The sequence below is a fragment of the Rattus rattus genome, chromosome 16 (assembly GCF_011064425.1).
Source record: "Rattus rattus isolate New Zealand chromosome 16, Rrattus_CSIRO_v1, whole genome shotgun sequence".
Taxonomy (NCBI): Eukaryota; Metazoa; Chordata; class Mammalia; order Rodentia; family Muridae; genus Rattus; species Rattus rattus.
Genome location: NC_046169.1, coordinates 41,688,996 through 41,701,451, shown reverse-complemented (window position 1 = coordinate 41,701,451; position 12,456 = coordinate 41,688,996). Strand labels below are relative to the sequence as shown.

The 12,456-nt window shown below is 54.2% G+C and overlaps 1 protein-coding gene across 1 annotated transcript in view; it reads left to right on the top strand.

Moving 5' to 3' along the window:
* The first annotated feature begins 2,281 nt into the window (after nt 1-2,281).
* Nucleotides 2,282-12,456, top strand: part of Tpst2 (tyrosylprotein sulfotransferase 2) — a 40,106-nt gene continuing 29,931 nt past the window's right edge. The window contains exon 1 of the mRNA XM_032886673.1: nt 2,282-2,340. The gene's annotated coding sequence lies outside the window, so the exon portion shown is untranslated. The remainder of the gene's footprint in view (nt 2,341-12,456) is intronic.

Genomic DNA, 12,456 nt, shown 5'->3' with positions numbered 1-12,456 from the left:
CCCAGCCCTTGAATGCTCTTCTGAACAGCTCCAGGTACAGCAAGAGCCTGAAGAAGGCAAAGCTATTGATATATAGCATCGCCATAGCCCAGGGTGTGAAGGGTCAGTGCTAGGAAGGGTTTAGAGCAGTGTGCTTGATGCTGCATCTCTATCCCGTGCTTTTGACAAACATCCTCTGGAAACTCCCTAGGTGCCATGCTTTGTGAGCCTGTCTAAGGAAGCAGGTCAGAGAACAGATGAAGGAAATGTCCAGCCCTGGGAGGTCCCAGCCCAGGGACAGGGATGGCTTGTTCACCCACCTGCCTTCAAAGTCACATTAGATTCCCAGGCTGATCCACAAGGGGGATGGGGTTCCTATTGCTCCAGGAGGTGACAGTCAGCTTAAGATCTGCAAATGTTTGCTAAACTGGGTGACTGAGAGACTGCCCACACTAGCCATCCACTAGTACCTGCCTCTCCTGTCTTCCTAGCATCTCTGGAAGCAGAATCCTTCTTCTGCATCCTTTGCCTGCCCTGGGATGCTTAACTACCCCTGGAATGAGCCAAAGCCCTTGCCCTGCTTGTTTCTCCCCAAGAGCACTCAGAGAGGTCTCTACAGAAACCCAGCTAGCCACATCCTTCCTTGATGAACACGTTCCCTATCTCCATTTCAACAGAACATTGTGGAGACGCCTTTCCACGGTGCACAGAAGCCAGGCTGCATCCTCCCCTTCCACCACATCCTGCCTACCTGTCTTCACACAAGGCCCCAGGCTGACCTCCTCCTTACTGGATTCTGCTCTGGCTGCCCTAGTCTCTACCGTGGCTAATGTACTTTTCATGACTAGTCACACACATCACCCTCCCTGTACTTCGGGTCATGAGGTAAGCGCTCCATTTTTTCTCCCTGGACTAGCTTTGGCTCCTGCTTCTGCCTGGCCAGTTCCAGACACTGCTGTGAAGGCTTGTTGAGGGAATCCAGCTTACTTCTGGAATCATAAAGCCCAGAGAGAGCTCTCAGCTAAGCAGAAGTCCCCTTCAGTCAGACCTCTTTCTTTGATCTTTCTTCACCCATAAATAGTATAAAACTCCCAGCGCTGTGTCGTTAGTCACACTAAGTCTCAAATATACACTCAGTAAATGGTATGCAGTGTGGTTTCATTCTTGGTAACTGGCTTCACCAAGGCTGGGACTTTGTCAGCCCAGATTCTCCCACGGGCAGGCAGTTTTATGGAACCCATAAATGAATGACAAACACAAATCTGTATGCTTTGCCTTGTCTGACCTGTATATACATTTGTGTTAGTTGTAACAAGTATAAAAATGTGTTACATTGTATTTTTGTACAGGTATTGTGGATATTGTTTCACAGCACCCTGTGAGGTCAAACAGCAACTTGTTTGGGGGAAGGAGGGTCCTTGCATGATCCGGGTCACCTATCGAACTCAGGTCGGCAGACTCGGAGGCAGGCGCCGTTACCCACTAAGCCATCTCGCAAACCCCAGGATTTTTTATTTTAAATATTTATTTATTTTTATTACTTGTGTGTGTGCCAAAGTTGTGGAGATATAACTTTGTGGAGTCGGTTCTCCTCTCCCATCTCTAGGTTGGTTTCAGGGATTGCAAGCATCTTTACCAAACAAGCCATCTCTCCCGCCCCAGAAATGTATTTTAAACTAGTAACACACACACACACACACACACACACACACACACACATACACACACACACACCCCACGATGTAAACAGAGGATATAGGGGATGCAGTGAGAGGCTAGCCTGCATCCCCTCCTTTGCTCTGCACACCTTGGGCTGGCACCTCTCTGGGGCGCAGTTCTGTACTCACAGTGCACACCCCAGCGCTGAGGGATGGCCAGCCCGCCCCGCGTCTGAACGCCAGCCTGGTGGCTGCGCCCTGGTGGGCGCCGTGCAGAGGAGGAACGCCCTGCATAGTTAAAAGGAGCCAGAGCAGCAAGCCCGTAGCGGCAGGAGCTCCGCCCCCGGAGAAGAGACGAGGGCGGGACAACGTGGGGAGGGGCGGGGTCTCTCGGCCACACCCCTTGCGTCACGGCGCGCGGCCCTCCCCTAGGTAGAGGGAAAGCTACGGGAAGGGGCGTAGCCGAGACTGTGCGTGTGGGCAGGGCCTATCTAGGTCCCGCCCCCAGGCCTCCGGGCAAGCCTGGAGTCCTCCGGAGCGACTCAGCGATAGGCTGTAGGGGGCGTGGTCAAGTGATAGGCCACAGGGGCGTAATCACAAGTGGCTCCGCCCCTTGCGTCACGACACGCGGCCCCGCCCCTCGCGGCGCCTCCCTGGCGGCCGGCAGGGAGCCGGAGTCTGCGCGGGCGCCGATTCGGGCACGGTAGGTGGCGGCGGCCTCGGCGTGTACCGGGTCGGGGCTGCGTGGCGCGTTGGGGACGGTGGGCGGTGCAGACAGGCCTGACCGCCGCGGGAGGACGAGCCTGGCCTGGAGCCCCACCCGCGCGGCGCCGCGGGGAAGTTAACTTGCGGAGGTCGCGGCCCACGGTGGTTCTTAGAACGTTCAGACCTCTCGCTCTGCCCCATTTGCCGGCTTCCTGCTTTCACACGTGGGGAAACTGAGGCCTGGGCGGTCACGTGCCGGGCCGCTAGGACTCGCAGACAGGACGGAGCAGAAACTCTCCCGCGGGGCTCCGTGAGCGGGCGCGCGCGCGTGTGGCCCTCACCCCCACCCCAGAGGTGGCTGCCCCGGTTCCCCCTTCTCCCAGTGTCCACACTATTCCTTGCCCTCCCCACCCCTTGTTTCTTTCATCCTAGCAGGGTTGCCCGATGGTTAGTTAGGCCCAGCTTCTGCATTGGGGCAGACCGGGCTGGGAGGCTCCGGTTTAGTATTGGGGACATGCCCTTTCTCCAGCCTGTTTCCGGGCATGCAGAACTGGGTTTGTTTCGTTACCCTAAAGAAGCTGTTAAGTTATTCGTGAGCTGCTGTACCCGCTCGGGCTTATCCATTTACCACATCTTGTTTTTTGTTTGTTTGTTTGTTTTAAAAAACGTATCAAAGGGTTTTGTAACAATTTTTTCTGAAGGTCTGATCTACTAACCATACTACTCACCCATTGGAAGCGAACTTTAGGTTGGTGGGCTTTAGGGCGCTCATATTATGCACTGATCCCCATTGTCTACTTTTAGAACATTTGTACATTCCCCCCCCCGCCCCTCAAAGCAGCAGTCATTAACCCTCAACTCCCAAACCTCACCTTCATCTACACCTACTGTCTGTCTATGAATTTCTCTGCTCTGGATAGTTCTGTGCATGGTTTCTCTCGTGTATAGTATTTCCTAGTGTGGATATACCGTGTGTGTTCGTGTGTATGTGCATGCGTGTTTGTGTGTGTGTGTGTGTGTGTGTGTGTGTGTGTGTTCATGTTCGTGTTCCACTGGCCTTGTAGATGTACAGTGGGTTGATGTACTTTATGGCTGTGATCAGTACCGCTGCTGGGAATAACACACACCTGTATTTCTTGGCATATGTATCTTTTTAGTTCTGCCTAAATACTTAACCCAGGACTGGGGTCCTTGGGCTATAGGATCCCATTCACGCTTAACCTCTGGAGGAGCTGCCAAACTCCCAAAGTGCCTCACCACTTCACTGCCTGTGGTATGTGACGGTTATGATGATGTTTGTGACCAGGTCTCGTGGAGTCCAAGCTGACCTTGAACTCCAGACTCTCTGGTTTCAGCTCTGGAGTGCTGAAATTAGAGGCTCGTGCCACCTGCCTGGCTTGAGGGTTTCCATAATCCTGAATACGTTTAGCCTCTTCTGAAGCTTCAGTGCATTTGTCTTAAATGATTTCCTAGTTCACTAGTGCACCGAGGGGTACCCTGCATGTCACCTGGGCGGTTCCTGGGACCTGCGAGTAAGGAAGGAGCAGTGGTGAGCAGATTGTGGTTGACAGCCTCAGTACCTACTGGTGTTGGGGCCTGGACCTGCCCACCCTCTTCCTGTGCTGGGTGAGGTTACCAAAGAGACAGGGTTCTTCCCACGCGCTCAAGCATGTGTGTATTGAGACAGGGTCTCCTGGGCCTCGGGCTGGCCTTCACCATGGAACTGAAGATGACCTTTAACTTCTCATCCTCCTGCCTCCACTTCCTGAATGCTATACAGGTGTGCATCATGACACCATCTGTATTCAGTGCCGGGGTGGAAGCCATGGCTTCCAGCATGCTAGGAGAGCATGCAACCAATAGAGCTGCATTCCTTATAGAGTTATTGTGGGTGGCGTGCATCTGCGCACATGTAGGGTCTGGGGAGGCCAGCGGTTGGTGGAGGATGTCTTTCTCTATTGTTTCTCTGTTGATCTCCGTCTTGTGTTTTGAGGCACTCTCTCTTACTTTACCCTGAATGTGCCATTTTGCCTAGAGTGGCCAGCCAGGGAGCCTCTGGGACTCTCCTGATTTATATATTATAAAAGCCCGACTCTGGGATTGCAGGCGCATGCTGCTGAGCCCAGGCTGGCCTGCCTGCCTGCCTACCTGCATTCCTTCCTTCCTCCCCCCCCCACTTTCTGTATTTATTTGAAACAAGGTCATACTGTGTAGCCTAGGCTGGCCCGGATCTGACAGATTCTGCCTGCCTCTTAACTGCAGGAACCAAAGCTATGTACCACCACACCCAGCTTTTTCCAGATATGCTGGAGATCCAGTCTCTGGTCAACAGGCTAGCCTAGCATGATCTCCTACCCAGTGAACTATTTCCATAGCCTTGAGCTACATTCTTGAAGGGAGTCTGATTTCTGAATGTCAGTCCAGTCTTCTGGTAGCTGCTGCCTGTTGCAGGGTTTTAAAACAGCATTGCCCTGCAGGTCTCTGTCCCCAGCTCCTGCATGTCCCCAGCTCCTGGCCATGGCTGGTGATAGAAGCAGGGGAAGGGAACAGAGCCCCAGGCACTGGGTGTAGCTCTACCATCAGAAGTTCCTTGGTGAAGAAAGCAGTCTAGAAAGAAAGGGAGCTCTCTGGGCCTTGTGTCCCTGCCGGAGAATGGACATACATCCTCAGAGCTCAATATGGTGGTATCTTGAGCTCCAGAAAGCCTCCAGTACATTGTGGGTATATTTGTAGACTGTGGGTCGTGTGGCTTCACAGTGTATCTTTTTGAGATCTCAGGTATGATTTGGGTGACTTTGACTTGCTAAGTGACCTCGCAGAAGTTCCCCTGAGCAGAAGTCTGTACATGCCCCGTACCACCCATGTCTTGCTGCCCGTGAGGCGCTGTGCCACAGTGGACCATAACCGGCCCAGCGGCAGACATACCACAGAGGTCTGATGCCCTCTTCCCCATCCCAAGCTTCGGGCTGAGGAGGAATTGTGGGCATGAGTCATTTGAAATAGCTGGAGGGCTGGGCCAAGCCCCAGAAATCACGGTGGAGGATGGGGGAGGGGGCATTACTGCCGGGGAGATGGCAGCCGGTGGCCCAGCTGCCAAGGGGGTACTCACATTTGCCGGGCTCTTGACCTAGGCTGTATTGTGGCAGAAAGACGGCAAGGTCAGAGAGCTGGCACCACCTACATTAGTATCACCGCCCCATTTGGAAGCCAGGCCTGCAGCTATTGCTGCTCGCTACCCCCGGACTGAGTCTGCAAGAGCAGAGTACAAGTGGCTGCTACCTCCCGGGGATAGGAGGGGGATGATGTCATAAACAGTCCAGAGTCTGCCCTTTGCAAACCTCAGTGATTACAAACCTGGCTGAACCTACAGGGCCTGCTGAGTGCCAGCCATTGGCCTAGATGCTTACAGCCCTTAACCCGGTTCTCCCGGCAGCAGAGGCACGGATAACAGAGAGGCCCCAGCGGTTGCTGCTGTAGGGTCTGCAGGGTCATCCAGCTGCCAGGTTGGATTTGAGGCCAAGGCTATCCTCCTAGTTTACCAACCTTCCTGTCTCGTTTCCCTTTGTAAGGCCTGGCCCGTGAGCCCATGGGCTCAGCGGTTACAAGTATTAGCCACTCGTGCGCACGTTTGTATCTGTGTGTCTCACTTCCTCCTCGGTAGCAGGGTGGACAGACACAGGGCTCTCGCCTTGGGAAGTCCTGGAGGCAGGCCTGAAGCCCCAGCTCCCTCCGGACGGTTGTGATATTGGGCAAGGCACTTCCCCTCTGGGCCTGTTCTTCCTGCTGAAGGAGGGTTCACTGCCTGCGGTTTTTGTTTGGCTCCCTGGCGATGTGGCTTTTCTAGGATGGCCATTTGGCTTTGTAGTTAGGGGAATTGAACCTAGGATCCTTTGTATGCCGGCCAGGCACTCTCCCATTGGACTGCAAAGGAAGTCAACATGTCCAAGTTTGTTTTGAGGTGAGGTCTTACTAAGTTGCCCTGGCTGACCTAGAACTCTCTCTGTATAGCCCAGGCTGGCTTTGAACTTTCAACCTCCCTGTTTCAGCCGCCAAGGAGGTAGGGCAACAGGTCTGTGTCACTGAGCCTGAGTGCTTTTCTGGTTTTCATTGAACTGACATTCAGACTTTTGTGGAGGAAACCGACAGTTCCAAACTGAGTTCGAGGCTCCATCAGGTGTTTTGGCTGCCCCCGATTCCTATAATCCCCACCTGGCCTCAATGCTGTACTCAAGACTGGCCCTAGGAATCTGGCCTGGTGTAGAAAGGCGTCAGGGTTTTGAAGGAGGCCAAGGGCCTTCCTTGTGTTTCAAACCGATCCCTGTTGCTTAGCACCTTTTGAATCTATTCTATGTTCCTCGATGTTCTTCAAGTGCATCCTGTCTCTGCTGCCCTCACATGCTCCACAGAGGCCTGTGGACCATCTCACAATCCCCAAGTCACAGAGAACCTTCTCAACGGGTTCAGGTTTGGCCTAAGCCGGTACGAAACAGCAGAGGCCAGCCATGGCCGGCCAGGCTACATCTCAGCAGGTGAACAGTAGGTTCTGGGATGCATGAGTCTGAACCACTGGCTGTGGGGATGGCATTTTCTCCCCCGGCCCTGTCCTCCATAGCGACATACCTCCTGTTTCCCAAGCTCCGAGGCTGGCAGAGGCCACACGAGCTTGATTTGTGCTGTCGGTAGAGGCAGCCGGCATACATGGGGCCTGTAGAGAGGCAACTCTATACAGTTGTGCACAGTCAGTTGGGCCCAGGAGACAGGGAACACTCTAGCTGTGTCTGCCATGAAGGCACAGCGCAGCAGCTCCCTAGGAGGAGGCTGCTACCAGATCCAAAAGGAGCGAGGGCGCCTTGTTCTAGGGACCTGGGAAGTTGGGTGCTTAACATTACTGTGTCGTTCCCCCCCCCTGCCATGCTGCTTTCTAAAGAGCACATTTGAAACAGTGAAGGCCTAGACTCAAGAGTCGGTGGGTCCTGCTCCATGTCTCATTCTGGGGGTAGAGTTGTACTAGGCCACACCGTGCTCACTGGCCATCTCTTGTCTCTGGCTGGTGCATCACAACGGAGTACAAGAGTTCCGCCATGCTTTCTTCCCCAGTTTTCAATTACTCTGTCATGGGTGGGCTGGAAATCTTAAGTGGAAATTTCTAGAAACAGGTGGTTGTGACGGAAATTTGCCCTGGGGACTGGAACTTGACTGATTTCCTGTATCCACAGTGTATATGCTACCTGCCCACGAGTTACTCCCTAAGCATCTGCTGTGACATGGTCAGCATTTCAGGAGGTTTAAGTAATCTGACTTTACTCAGTCATCTTCCCAAAGCACAGACTTGTTCCTCTCCTACTGGCCTTATTTTATTAATAGAACCCTATCACAGCTGTATATGTAGGAAAAGCCCGGTATGTATGAGCGAACCGTGCCTGGTCAGGCCTCTGCCGGTCTCTTGGGATGTCAGAGGGTCTGGAGTAGTCAGGAGAGCGGTGTGGGACCTCAGTGCTCCTGCAGCCCTTGTTTCCTTATCCTAGTGATGGTGATCTTGTCTATGTCCCTTCTGCACTTAGCTCTCAATGTAGATCCCCCTTAGGTCTGCTCCATCATGGGTACTGCTGTGGGCTCCATCTTTATACTGGTTACTGGCCAGAGTCCCTAGGGACGAGCCAGGTCGAAGCAGATTGTGTGGTTTGAGGTGGCTTGGGTGATCAAAGAGCTGTCACAGAGCCCAGAATTGCTTCTGTCCATTTGAGGTAGGTAGGGGGCCTTTGTTCCTTCTCCCAGAACAGTTCACAAATGTGTGCAAATCACAGTGGGAGTGAAAGGATGTGGGGTCGAAGTGGGGGTGCAGGGGAAGCGGCAAGGCCACCCCAAAGCCACCAGGGAGCCAGGCAGTTGGGGGTATGGAACAGAGATGGGGTAGTCAAAGAGGCATCCTGGAGGAGGAGTTGGCCGGATAGAAGAAGGGCAGGTTTTCCGGCGGGAGAGAGTCACGCCTGTGAGAGCTGGCTGGTGAGGCCTGTGGCCTGGTGCGTTTGCAGGAGCTCAGTGCAGGACCCGCTTTGTCTGTGGGAGCATCAGGTGGCTGAGCGGGGTCAGGGGTCAGGGCATGTGCTTTCAAATCAGAGGCAGTTTGAGTTTAGTCACGGGCAAACCTCAAGTACCAGGCTGGATTGCGCCCAGTTTCGGAGTATCAGGAACTGAGCAAGAGGAAGGAAATAGTTTTTAAAAGACTTGAATTACTTCATAAGTAAAGAACCGAGAGGAGAAGGTTCTGGATGTAGCCAGTGCTGAGAAAACCCTCCTTAGCATGGAACCTGAGCCACCACAGGCACCAGGGGCTCTGTGCCCTGGGAGGTTCTGTCGTCGATAACTCCTCCCCTCCAATCCCCTCCGCTCCCTTAGACAACTGTGGGAACCCGCAGGCTGCCTACCCAGAGCCTTCTTCCTCAGAACGAGCATCTTCACCCGTCCTGTCCTGTGTCCTCCATGTGTGTGTCTCTGACGTCAAAAGTTGACCTCTTTCTGTTTCTTCACCCATCTGTATCTCTGCCCCTGCTCCCCACCCCGGGTACACACCACACCACACCACACCACACCACACCACACCACACCACACACGCACAGCCCTTCCCTTCTCCCACTTCCTTAACCCCGGGTGACATCGATCGTCCGTTCTGTTCAGACCCTCCTCTTGTAGCTATGGGGGATGCTGATGTGGCTGTTCTCCAGGGCCTCTCCTTCCTGCCCCAGGGTTGGGGGAGGAAGAGGAAACCCCAGTTGGCCCCCGATAGGGACAGTGAGGGAGTGGAAGGCTATTCTGGTCAGATAGGCTACAATGCTCAGTGGGTAGATTATTAACCCTCGGGACCTCTGTCCCAGTAAGCGCTTTTTTTTTAAAACTCTATTCTATGATGCCTGTCTCACCTTTACTTCTCTGCTTAAGCACATAGTAGGTTGTGGTAGCTGCGAGTGGCGGCCACAGCTCCTCCTCCTCTTCCTTCTCCTCCTTTTTGGTGGGGGCAGGGTTTCCTCTATGTAGTCCTGGCTGTCCTGTAACTTGCTATGTGGATCTGCCCGGCCTTAACTCACAGAGATCCGCTTGCTTTTGTTTCCAAAAGCATGTGCCACCACGCCCAGCACGTATCTGGATGAAGTCTGGGGCGACAAAAAAAAAAGTACTAAAAACTGGGGCCAAGCCCTTTCATTCCTACAGAGGAAACTGAGGCCTGAGATTAAACAACATACTTAGTGGTGGAGTGAAGAATGGGGGATGGGGATGGAAAGTGGAGTATTGAGAAGGTCATCTGATGGGTGGAGCCTGCCTGGCTGTCCAGGGGAAAGCCCTCCTGGGAGGGGGAGACTCACAACACCACCCCACCCCGGTGGACCCTGTGGGAACCCTGGGTCTTGGTAAGGATGCTGGAGTGAGCACACTCCTTCGCTATGACTGAACTTGCTCTCTACTGCCAACTGTGGTTCAGCAAGGAGTCAGCTCCCAGCCTTCACTCAAAGCAAGTGCCCAAGCACTGCACTGGGGCTGCTGGGGTCTGAGGCCACTGCAGGCACTGGAGAGTCCATGGAAGGCCCCAGCCCCTCTTCCTGCTAAACCTTTGCTCACGGTTATTCCTCTGTGAGATTCACACTGGTCCTGTAGGCTCCTGGACCTCCCTTGGGACCCAGCTGTGCCTGGCTGCCCCCACTGGGTCCTCTACAGAGGCTGCTACTCACAAGGTCCCAGGCTGTCTTGTCCCCATTCCCTGGTCTTGGCTGCCTCTCCTGTCTTGGTACCTGCCCTGACTTCCCAGGTGATCCCTGTTCTTGCTCTCCAATTTGCCTGCTGCCTCCTTGTCTGACCATGAGTTCTTAGGCATTCTGCTCCTCTGGCCTTCACCAACACCATGAAGGTTGCTGGGGACATCACCCTTAGGTGGTTCCTTGGTGTGATGTCAGAGAAGGAAATCCCTCCCCATCCCCTTTGGGTCGGGCCCTGCTGGGAGTGGGAACTCTTAGGCCAGGTCCGGAGCCCATCTCTAAATTCAGGTTTTGCAGTTTGGCATGGCGTGGCCTTTGGTTGTGAAAGGTATCTTAGTCCCTCTCGTTGCCCTGAGAGGATACCTGACAGATAAAGCTTATGGAAGCGTCTGTTTTCACCACAGTTTGAGGGTCCAGCCAGTGGAGTGGAGATGATGTTTACACTGCTCTCTCCTTTTCACTCACTCCAGTACCTCAACCTGTGGGATGGTTCAGGTAACATTCAGGTCTTAACTCAGTTAACCGGGTCCAGAAACTCCTTCATAGATAGGTCCAGTGGCCTGTCTCTCAGGGGTTCTCAACCCTGGCAAGTTGACATATCAGGCCCAAGAAAAGAATAATGGCATTCTTGGTACCTCTGGGCTTTGTGAGAGGCCTTGAAATGCAGCTGACCCCGCCTCAGGCACCCCGCAATGCACTGACCCCACCTCAGGTACCCCACAATGCACTGACCCTGCCTCAGGCACCCACAATGCACTGACCCTGCCTCAGGCACCCACAATGCACTGACCCCACCTCAGGCACCCACAATGCACTGACCCCACCTCAGGCACCCTACAGTGCAACTGACCCCACCTCAGGTACTCCACAATGCACTGATCCCCTCCTCAGGCACCTCACAGTGCACTGACCCCGCCTCAGGCACCCCACAGTGCACTGACCCTGCCTCAGGCACCCACAATGCAACTGACCCTACCTCAGGCACCCCACAATGCACTGACCCGGCCTCAGGTACTCCACTGTGCACTGACCCTGCCTCAGGCACCCACAGTGCAACTGACCCGGCCTCAGGTACTCCACAGTGCAGCTGACCCCGCTTGGGTCACCTCATAATGCAGCTGACCCTGCCTGGGGCACCGGACACCCAACAGCAGGCAGTGTTGACCTTGTCTCTTCCCCTTGGAGAACTGATGTGCTTTGGAGAAGGGTGGACACCAAGAGGCTAGTGAGGTGCTGATGTCCTGGGAAGGAGGCAGTCCAGGGGAGCAGGCTAGGGTGACCACACTTGCATGTGCAAGGGTCACTATGCTGTCATCACTTGGGAGAGGAGGCAGCAGGAGAAGGCCTGGAAAACCGGTTATCAGTGCACAGGCAGGAAGGCACATACGCCAAAGTCACAGTGCACACAGGCATTTGTGACCCCTGCTGTGTGACCAGTCCTCTATTGAGGACTTTCTGGGAGCCCATGCCCTCTGCCTCCGGGTGGTGCTTTTACTGTCCCTGCTGCAGGTGGCAGAAGGGTGCCTGGTGTTAGGCCACTTGCCTGGGAAGGAAGAAGAGCCAGGATTCAAACCTGGATTCTCACTCTACCAGGCTGTGGGCTGAGGCTGCAGCCCTGCCCTCCTGTGCAGCCTCCGTAGTGGCCATGCAGGGTGGGTGTGATGACGCTGCATATTCCAGAGCGTGGGGCACCCATTCTTGTCCACTGTCTTGTTTTCTCTTGGATCCCCGTCTCCACCTCTCTGAGGACAAGGAGAATCCAGGAGAAAGGGTATGGAGGACTCTATTGCTAGGTCTGTCTCTAGCCAGCTCTCGAGTCCTCTGGTCTGCCAGGCTCTCACTGAGGGCATCCTGGGCAGTAGTCTTGCCTTTTTTGGGTGTCGAATGACATTGGAACCTCTCGACACACAGGCAGCTGGGGGTGGGGATGGCCCTGAGTAATACTGCTTGACAGCTCATGTGATGATTACAGATTGTGGTCTCACGGTTCCTGAGGATTGAGTTCTTCTCCCATTCTACAGACCAGGAGACTGAGGCTTACTGATGCTAAGGGACCCTGCCTGGTGGCATTTGACTGTGTGGAACTGGCCAGAACTTTCCCACAGACTCCCCAGAGCCCCAGCCCTTGGGAGAAGACCCCTCACCCACTCCAGATCTACCCTGTGCCTCCTAGGATTCAGTGAAGCATTCTTATTCTGAACAGTTTGGGAACGTAAGAGGCCCTCTAACTTACCTCTGTTTTGTTGTCTAGGAACACGGGAACGGGCAGGGGTGATAGTATGTCTGAGAGGGAGCTAGAAGGGCAGGAAATGCTCCAGTAGGTGCTGTCTCAGAACTGAGGCGTGAGAGAGAGAGAGAGAGAGAGAGA